The following is a 4,876-nucleotide window of genomic DNA, read 5'->3' as shown; positions in this document are numbered from 1 at the left end:
TCTCTCAGGTTATGTGCCGAGTAACATGGTGGCTGAAATCCCAGTGGATGATGAGTACCTGCAGCATCTACTCTTGCAGCAGGGATTCCTCCCTGTGGACCACACAGGTACCAACCTTCTGTGTCTGCATGTGCACTAACACACTGGCAGAACAGCGGTGGTCCTGTGTTGAAATGTGACAATGATATAAATAGTAGCAGAAAAATGCACTACAGTATCAAAACTCAATGCAGAGAAATGGTCCTGTGGGTGTAAACAATCTATCATCATCATTGTGGATTAGTCTGTTTGTATTTTTCCCTCGATGAATCAATGTATGGTTTGGTTTGTGAGACAAATGGGAACACTGAGAAAGGTACATCCCAGTTACGCTAAGCTTAGTGACGTTTTTATGTCTTGTTTTGTCCAAACAAAAGTTCACGTCTGACAATGATCCACTAATGTAAGACAAGAAAGGCAGTAAATCAGCACACAAAAGACACATGACCTAAACTAAGTCAATTAATCAACCAGTTCTTCAGTCCCAGGTTTGATGCTGTGTTTAAATCTTGATTTGTAATATACTTAGTCATTCTTGCTGATAAATGTAGTGAAATGGACTAGTGTCATGAAATGAAAAGAGTCAAATAAAATACAGACACTTCAAAATTGCACTTAACTACTGTGCTTGAGTTAATAACTTTTCCACCACTGCAGAACAAAGGCAATACACTGAGGTAATGTAGAAGCCATCTAAAAAAAAAAGACCCTTCAACAGTGATGTGCTGTTGCTGTCGAACAAAGTGTAGAAGTTTCCAGCTGTGAGATGGTGTGCACTGAGCTGCTCCCCGGGGTAAATATGTGTAACTGTAGGAAGTTACTAAAGCTGAAAAGAGGCGCTAATAAGAAGAAGTAAAAGCATTACAGAAATTTTGTGTCACTAACGAGGCACCTAAAATGGTTTCTTAGTTCTTTACGCTCTTAAGACTGATTTTTCAGCAGGTATGATACTGTTCACTGTCCTGTGTGCAAATTGATTTTTATTTGCTTCTTAATGTTATGTGATGTCAAAGCACTGCTTGTGTGTTTCATCCCATAGATTTGTCTTTAACGCCAGATCTGAGCAGCACAGACAGCATCCCCGACGATGTGGTTGTTCGACGAATGGTGGCCTTATTTGACTATGATCCATGGGAAAACTCACCTAATATGGACAGTGAAGTGAGCCCTAAATCATAAACCATGTTATGTCTTTAGTCTCATATAAGAAATTGACTCAGAGTCTTCCTTTGTTACAGGATGAACTTGGCTTTCGTTCAGGGGACATCATATATGTGTTAGGAGAAATGGATCAAGATGGGTTTTATTATGTGAGTGTCAGTACAATGATCGCTGCTTAGCACTTACAGTATACTTACTTTTGCACATTAACTTTCCTCTCAATTTTAGGGGGATCTGCATGGACGACGAGGTTTGGTACCATCAAACTTTCTCCAGCCGCTACCCTGGGATTAGAGAAAAACACCACGCCAGGATGTTTGCTATCGATGCCAAGACTCGGGCACAAATCAATGAGTTTGATAAGAAATAATGAAATGTGTTATGTATGTATCAGTTTTTTAATTGTTCCTATTAAATAATGGCACTGTGTCTGCTTTAGACAGCAAATAAATGAGGGTGTATAGAAACAAGCAGCTAATTAACCCAGTTTATTACCAATATTCCCGGGTTTGATCAGGATTCTGCAAAGTGACAAGTCATCATTCATCTCTGAAAATTCATTTATTCACTCATGAAAATTACAAATCATTTGATGACAAAAAAGAAAAGAAAAAGAAAACCCATGTTCATCATAGACACTTTTATTTGTCTGGCTATATTCACTTTGCTCCGACTTCACTTGAACAAAAAGCCCAACATGAGCAACACGAGTAAATTTACTAAATAAATGTAGTAAATGTATCATAATATGAACAAGCTGAAATATTTCAGTTATGCCTGATGGCAACATTATTTTAGCCTTAATAATACAGTCTCAGTTTTCTGCAGACCAGTGTTTTAATATGGTGTCCATATTTGCCTTATATGCAGTTTTTATATTTTTTTAGAATTAATTTGTAGTCTTTTCAAGTATGGAGTAAATATTTTTTTAGTTTTTGAGTTTTTATGTAAAACAAAACTTACAACAAAATGTATGAATGAAATGATTAATGTTCTGACTAATACAGCTGTAAATTAGGAACTGAAAATAAACTAACTTGAGTTTATTCAATGCTTAGCTGCTTTCTTTTACCTATAGCTCTCTGCTTCCACACTGTTATATGATTTTACTTTACATTATATTACATACTTTTCTATTCTGATAGGTTTTCACATATATCATTTTGCTATTATTTTGTGATAAATGACCACAACATAAAATCAGATGAGAAAAGCAAGAAAAAAGGCACAGCAGGTTTTCATGATGGCCCTAATATTTTTTAAAATCTTTCACTCGGTCCAGTAGTTTCTTCTGTTACAGTCCTTCGCAGCCAACAGTATACTCATCCATAAAGTAGGAAACACTACACTGTGCAGTAAAGTTTAGTAGTGCTTTCTACTTTATGGGTGACAACACTGTACATCAGCAGCTTCTTGTCGCTCCGTGCGCAAACATCTGAATAAATGACAACTTGGAGAAAAACAGGTTTTCACAAATTAAATGTGACACAAGAACAAGCTGAAACAATTAATAACAATACAACATTAATGACGCTTTAAACGGCGACTCCTGTATTTTTAGTGCATATCACTGGAAGGATACAGCAATTAAAAGCCATGATAATCATATTATAGTAATGCCATCTGCCTTCAGGGTCTTACCAGTGTTTGAGAGCTGCAGAAGAAAGAAAACCCAGAAGTGAATGTGATCTTTTTATTAACCCTGCCTGAGCCACGTGGTTCACACAGGAAAAGCTCTAACAGTCACACACACACACCCACAAACTATACATTCAAGGAAGTGCACGCAGATTCATGCTTCTCCATGCACACACACACACAGTCAAGTTAGATATAGCGCAGTATCACACATCATGAATTAGCCTCACAGGGCTTTACTATCTCTACAGCATATCACCCACATGAGTCATATAAGAAACTCCCCTTTACTTTTAAACATCTTTAAACCTTGGCGGGAATAGTAGTTGAAACATAAGTGAACACATCCCTTGAGTTACAGTAAAGACTGTTTTGTTGAAAAATGTAAAAACTGGTTTCATATTTCTGAAGTGTAGTTCTTTTTGAATGTATTGTGTATTTTGTGTGTTGTGCATCAGCCTGTAGCTGCTGCAGAGGTTTACAGGTCCAGCTGTACTTTTGGGTCGTACCTGTAACAGGACATATTTTAGTGTGTTTTGACAAAAGGTTTCACTACCCAGAAATACTCAAAGTACCACCTTAAGTACCTTAGAATTTAAGAATTTTCAAATTTAGGAAGTATAGTTACTTTCCACATCTGCATGCACACACACACACACACACACACACACACACACACATGTAAATTCAAAGCCTACGTCCCTGAAGCCTGAGCAGACCACATCACCACCACCAGCATGATCTTATCCCTTTTAAGGACATGCAGTACAGTTACGAGGCAACACCTGCTTTTTTTTTAAAAGCAGTCAGACACTAAAGCAGATAGATTTACCTCAGGACAAAATACTTTGACTGTATACTGTGAACCTAGTAGATCAGAGACACTTAGCAGACTCATCGATTGAGTGAGCTCATTTTGGAGATGCTGGAGCTGTAATATGCCTTTGTTAGCAAAACGAGTATGGAGTATGTCGTACTTATCGGGCACGCAAGCCCAACAACTTCTGTATAGACTACAGCTTCATATTGCCTTCACATTTCTGAGAACTCATTCATGCCTGCATGTTTCTGACAAGGTGTGGGTGGGGGATGGTGCTGCGAGGCTCTTCCCTGTCCCAGCAGCTAACATGCAATATGCTTGCAACAACAGAAACTTCATAAATACAGTAGAGACGGGCCCGTGTCTTCTGTTGTCATGACAACCCAAACCTCAGAGTCACACCAAGTGAAATAAGAGGAAGTGGGGGATGGGTGGTGTGCACAAACCGAGAAAAGACGTCCTTGTGAGAAAGAAAAAGACAAGCAGACAGTAATGTGGCAGATGAAAAAAACTGGTTGCAAATGCAGGAACTGACAAAGTTTCATTTGCTGTAAGGAACCAGATACTATAAGTCTTTTTTTCTGTCAAACAACACACACACACACACATCCAGAGCTGTATTTTGGTGTGATTTGTGTCTTTTCTATGAAAACAAAGAGTAAACCTCAAGTGTGCATCCTGCAGGTTACCTTAGCACTGCTGCACTAGAGACTCTGCTTATATCACACATCTATTCCTGTGCAACGTAGGATTATATCCACCGTGATCTCCTGGGGTACTTACAGTGATATAGATAGTGTCAGGTTGTCAAAAACAAGCACAGCATCTAATGACACCAGTAGGCATTATCCTCCCAGGTCACTGCTTAGGAGGCCTGATTTAATTATGTTTCATGAATGATGGCTGATCTCAAATTGAGAATCAGTCTGCTTGTGTAATAGTAGCTGTGAGAAGTTTTTCAGAGATTTGCAATTGTTTATTCAATCAAAAATGTCATTAAGAGCATTAAAATGAGCCATGATTGAACAGTTATAATAGTAGACAGCAGCATATACTGCATGGCTGCATATACACTGATCAGGCATAACATTATGACCAGTGGCAGGTGAAGTGAATAACACTGACTACCTGTTACAGTGGCACCTGTCAGTGTGTGAGGTATATTAGGCAGCAAGTGAACATTCAGTCCTCAAAGCTGATGTGTTGGAAGCAGGAAAA

At 38.5% G+C, this 4,876-nt stretch overlaps 1 long non-coding RNA gene across 1 annotated transcript; it reads left to right on the top strand.

The window, feature by feature from the left end:
* Positions 1-906: 906 nt before the first annotated feature.
* Positions 907-2,753, top strand: LOC109972094 (uncharacterized). The gene is made up of 4 exons (XR_002276636.1): positions 907-981; positions 1,079-1,200; positions 1,278-1,349; positions 1,429-2,753. It is a non-coding gene; the product is annotated as an uncharacterized LOC109972094 (long non-coding RNA).
* The last annotated feature ends 2,123 nt before the right edge of the window (positions 2,754-4,876 follow it).

The sequence above is a fragment of the Monopterus albus genome, unplaced genomic scaffold (genome assembly GCF_001952655.1).
Source record: "Monopterus albus unplaced genomic scaffold, M_albus_1.0 scaffold246.1, whole genome shotgun sequence".
NCBI lineage: Eukaryota > Metazoa > Chordata > Actinopteri > Synbranchiformes > Synbranchidae > Monopterus > Monopterus albus.
The sequence above is the reverse complement of the archived record's forward strand: the minus strand, read 5'-3'. Positions and strand labels throughout refer to the sequence as shown.